The sequence below is a fragment of the Mytilus trossulus genome, chromosome 13 (genome assembly GCF_036588685.1).
Source record: "Mytilus trossulus isolate FHL-02 chromosome 13, PNRI_Mtr1.1.1.hap1, whole genome shotgun sequence".
Lineage (NCBI taxonomy): Eukaryota > Metazoa > Mollusca > Bivalvia > Mytilida > Mytilidae > Mytilus > Mytilus trossulus.
This window is the reverse complement of record NC_086385.1, coordinates 24,583,983-24,589,496: the sequence shown is the minus strand read 5'-3', so window position 1 is coordinate 24,589,496 and position 5,514 is coordinate 24,583,983. Positions and strand designations below refer to the sequence as shown.

Genomic DNA, 5,514 nt, shown 5'->3' with positions numbered 1-5,514 from the left:
TAGAACACTTTCACTGTAAACTGATTCTAGTGATATCTTGTTTTATACAAGTATCTTTATTAACAATACCCCCACTAATGGTCACTAAAAATATGACGTCATAGAAAAAAAACTGTTATTAGCACCCTTTCTGTTTGGTCTGTAAGTACAGTAAACTAGGAACATATGGGGACTTTTGTCATCTGTTTGGTCTGCAGGTACAGTAAACTCGGACCATATGGGGACTTTTGTTATCTGTTTGGTCTGTAGGTACAGTAAACTAGGAACATATGGAATCTTTTGTTATCTGTTTGGTCTGTAGGTACAGTAAACTAGGAACATATGGGACAACATCCCTAATGCGCCTTGAAATGAGGAACTCAAAAGTCATGTGTAAAGAAAAAATCTCTGTGTAGTGATATTGGACATGTTTCTATTTTTAACAAATGACTGAACTTAATTATTTGTGGTGATTAGGAAAGTAGAGGAACATAGAATAAATGTGTAAAAACTATGGAGCTATTGAATGTGTTCAAAGTATTAAATTTTCAAAGAACTTATTGTGTTAAAAAGTGGATATTTTACCACAAGGAGCCGCATCACAAAAGGATGTTCGGGGTTTGCTAATTTACGGAAAAAGCAATCTCACTTCGTACCCCGAAAATTTAACCACATATGTGAAAATGTCACAGCTTCGAAACGAGCTATCATACATATCCAAGTTTACGATATGGACTGATCTACAGGAAAAAACGTTACCATTATCGCCTATGGGAAAACAATTAAAGATATTGAGCCAATTTACAAAAAGATAAATCAGAAGTTTCCAGAGTGATCTATGGATGATTTCACCTTGTACACCCGGGAAAATTGTGAAAATGATGGTAAGTATTTTTTTATTTATACCTAGATATCCCAGATGATTTCAGATAACCATTATAGATAAATACCAGCAGATACTCAATGAAATTTTCGCTTTTAGAAAGCATTGCAGGCACGGGGCTGAACACTTTTTTTAGGCACAATTCAAACTTTGTTTACACCCCCGAGAGATCCGAAAGGAATTTGTTTATGAATTGAAAAAGGCATGAACTAACATAATAGTTTTATCTGTAAGTAAACATGACACAATACAGTCTTTGTTATGTAATTATCACTCCGGTTTACAGGAATAACTGATAATCAAGGGAGATAACACACTCCATACGAGTAAAGTGAAATACATCATCATCATGTGCTTTTATCCAATAATTTGACCCATGGTCAGTCAGTAGATATCATATGCAGTTAATAAACAGACAAACATGTACATGTATTAAAGAAATCATGAATTATTATTTGTAATGCACACTAGCAAATCACAAGATATTGTCTTTTCTCAGTGAAAAAGGGGGAGGGTCAACAAACCTTTCGAAAACAATATTGCTGCACCTTTTCAACTATTAAGCTAGTTAGCTACCACTCGTTGCTTCTAATATAAAAGATTTAAATGAAGGTTGATAAGCCACAAGGGAGAAGCATTTTTCATTCTTTGCGAAAAAACATTCAAGAATTTGATTTTTGCTCTCTCAATAATACTTATGTATTTAAACCAAATAATAACACAGCCTGAGTAATTTTTTTTTCTTATTTCAGTTCCAGACATATCATTACTTTTTAACCTGAGATGACAAACTAGAGGTGTTAAAAGGTCCTGAATAACTGGTAAGCATTTTGTTTTATTTGGCAAGCTCTAAATTGTTTATTTATGGTATTTATGCAATTCAAATTACAGTCGGTATGTTAAAAATATACTGATATGAAAACTGTTGCTATGGTCTTGGCATTAAATGAAAATGCTTGGTTACTGATCTTTTCGACTCCATATTTCAAGTTAAACCTTGCGGCAACTGTTCCTCATGTAACACTGCAAACTATAATTAGCATTATTTTGATATGTCGTTATTTAATGACGCCATATTACGTGTGATGTCACAACGTTTCCTTTAAAACCTCATGCCGATATCTCACTGATAAAAGATTTTCACTGAAATACATGTAAAAAACATTTTTTCTCAAATACAATTATGTGAAAGAACAAGTTTTGAAAATTTGCACTTCATTGCACTCTAATTATATGATTCAAATGACTTTTACAGTAGTTTATAGTGGTTTCTACAGTATAAAATACCAGGTTTCCACTGGCTAGAATAATTAAGTATTTTGGTGTTTTTTTTTATGAAATCTTCATTTTTGCATAATTTCTCTGTCAAAATGCACTTTTAGGCACCAGAAAATTTTATTGAATGCTTTAACAGGGGATGTGTGTTGTAATTTAAGGTTACATTCAGATGTTTTGTCCTTCTTTTGACTAGTGAAGGTATACTGTAAGAAATTAATTATGCATACACTTTGTATTCAAAATAAATAAATATAGCGATAAAAGTGTCATTGCCTTATAGTGCTGAAACAACTTTATTTTTTTTCAGAAATGGACAAAAATACACAGATTTATTCAGAATGTCATACCTATGAAGATCACATAAAAATATTTGGAAAAATCAGAACTATGGATTGCAATATGGGACAACATCCCTAATGCGCCTTGAAATGAGGAACTCAAAAGTCATGTGTAAAGAAAAAATCTCTGTGTAGTGATATTGGACATGTTTCTATTTTTAACAAATGACTGAACTTAATTATTTGTGGTGATTAGGAAAGTAGAGGAACATAGAATAAATGTGTAAAAACTATGGAGCTATTGAATGTGTTCAAAGTATTAAATTTTCAAAGAACTTATTGTGTTAAAAAGTGGATATTTTACCACAAGGAGCCGCATCACAAAAGGATGTTCGGGGTTTGCTAATTTACGGAAAAAGCAATCTCACTTCGTACCCCGAAAATTTAACCACATATGTGAAAATGTCACAGCTTCGAAACGAGCTATCATACATATCCAAGTTTACGATATGGACTGATCTACAGGAAAAAACGTTACCATTATCGCCTATGGGAAAACAATTAAAGATATTGAGCCAATTTACAAAAAGATAAATCAGAAGTTTCCAGAGTGATCTATGGATGATTTCACCTTGTACACCCGGGAAAATTGTGAAAATGATGGTAAGTATTTTTTTATTTATACCTAGATATCCCAGATGATTTCAGATAACCATTATAGATAAATACCAGCAGATACTCAATGAAATTTTCGCTTTTAGAAAGCATTGCAGGCACGGGGCTGAACACTTTTTTTAGGCACAATTCAAACTTTGTTTACACCCCTGAGAGATCCGAAAGGAATTTGTTTATGAATTGAAAAAGGCATGAACTAACATAATAGTTTTATCTGTAAGTAAACATGACACAATACAGTCTTTGTTATGTAATTATCACTCCGGTTTACAGGAATAACTGATAATCAAGGGAGATAACACACTCCATACGAGTAAAGTGAAATACATCATCATCATGTGCTTTTATCCAATAATTTGACCCATGGTCAGTCAGTAGATATCATATGCAGTTAATAAACAGACAAACATGTACATGTATTAAAGAAATCATGAATTATTATTTGTAATGCACACTAGCAAATCACAAGATATTGTCTTTTCTCAGTGAAAAAGGGGGAGGGTCAACAAACCTTTCGAAAACAATATTGCTGCACCTTTTCAACTATTAAGCTAGTTAGCTACCACTCGTTGCTTCTAATATAAAAGATTTAAATGAAGGTTGATAAGCCACAAGGGAGAAGCATTTTTCATTCTTTGCGAAAAAACATTCAAGAATTTGATTTTTGCTCTCTCAATAATACTTATGTATTTAAACCAAATAATAACACAGCCTGAGTAATTTTTTTTTCTTATTTCAGTTCCAGACATATCATTACTTTTTAACCTGAGATGACAAACTAGAGGTGTTAAAAGGTCCTGAATAACTGGTAAGCATTTTGTTTTATTTGGCAAGCTCTAAATTGTTTATTTATGGTATTTATGCAATTCAAATTACAGTCGGTATGTTAAAAATATACTGATATGAAAACTGTTGCTATGGTCTTGGCATTAAATGAAAATGCTTGGTTACTGATCTTTTCGACTCCATATTTCAAGTTAAACCTTGCGGCAACTGTTCCTCATGTAACACTGCAAACTATAATTAGCATTATTTTGATATGTCGTTATTTAATGACGCCATATTACGTGTGATGTCACAACGTTTCCTTTAAAACCTCATGCCGATATCTCACTGATAAAAGATTTTCACTGAAATACATGTAAAAAACATTTTTTCTCAAATACAATTATGTGAAAGAACAAGTTTTGAAAATTTGCACTTCATTGCACTCTAATTATATGATTCAAATGACTTTTACAGTAGTTTATAGTGGTTTCTACAGTATAAAATACCAGGTTTCCACTGGCTAGAATAATTAAGTATTTTGGTGTTTTTTTTTATGAAATCTTCATTTTTGCATAATTTCTCTGTCAAAATGCACTTTTAGGCACCAGAAAATTTTATTGAATGCTTTAACAGGGGATGTGTGTTGTAATTTAAGGTTACATTCAGATGTTTTGTCCTTCTTTTGACTAGTGAAGGTATACTGTAAGAAATTAATTATGCATACACTTTGTATTCAAAATAAATAAATATAGCGATAAAAGTGTCATTGCCTTATAGTGCTGAAACAACTTTATTTTTTTTCAGAAATGGACAAAAATACACAGATTTATTCAGAATGTCATACCTATGAAGATCACATAAAAATATTTGGAAAAATCAGAACTATGGATTGCAATATGGGACAACATCCCTAATGCGCCTTGAAATGAGGAACTCAAAAGTCATGTGTAAAGAAAAAATCTCTGTGTAGTGATATTGGACATGTTTCTATTTTTAACAAATGACTGAACTTAATTATTTGTGGTGATTAGGAAAGTAGAGGAACATAGAATAAATGTGTAAAAACTATGGAGCTATTGAATGTGTTCAAAGTATTAAATTTTCAAAGAACTTATTGTGTTAAAAAGTGGATATTTTACCACAAGGAGCCGCATCACAAAAGGATGTTCGGGGTTTGCTAATTTACGGAAAAAGCAATCTCACTTCGTACCCCGAAAATTTAACCACATATGTGAAAATGTCACAGCTTCGAAACGAGCTATCATACATATCCAAGTTTACGATATGGACTGATCTACAGGAAAAAACGTTACCATTATCGCCTATGGGAAAACAATTAAAGATATTGAGCCATATGGGGACTTTTGTTATCTGTTTGGTCTGTAAGTACAGTAAACTATGAACATATGGGGACTTTTGTTATCTGTTTGGTCTGTAGGTACAGTAAACTAGGAACATATGGAATCTTTTGTTATATGTTTGGTCTGTAGGTACAGTAAACTAGGAACATTTAGAATCGTTTGTTATCTGTTTGGTCTGTAGGTACAGTAAACTAGGAACATATGGGGACTTTTGTTATCTGTTTGGTCTGAAGGTACAGTAAACTAGGAACATATGGGGACTTTTGTTATCTGTTTGGTCTATAAGTACAGT

At 32.3% G+C, this 5,514-nt stretch overlaps 1 long non-coding RNA gene across 3 annotated transcripts; it reads left to right on the top strand.

Annotated features, from left to right (window-relative positions):
• The first annotated feature begins 321 nt into the window (after window positions 1-321).
• LOC134694005 (uncharacterized) lies at window positions 322-5,215 on the top strand. 3 transcript variants are annotated; one of them, XR_010102541.1, is made up of 5 exons: window positions 322-863; window positions 1,615-1,683; window positions 2,448-3,081; window positions 3,833-3,901; window positions 4,666-5,215. It is a non-coding gene; the product is annotated as an uncharacterized LOC134694005 (long non-coding RNA). The 3 variants fall into 3 exon arrangements; XR_010102543.1 differs by having other exon boundaries at window positions 2,448-3,459; XR_010102542.1 differs by having other exon boundaries at window positions 322-1,241.
• Window positions 5,216-5,514: the final 299 nt, after the last annotated feature.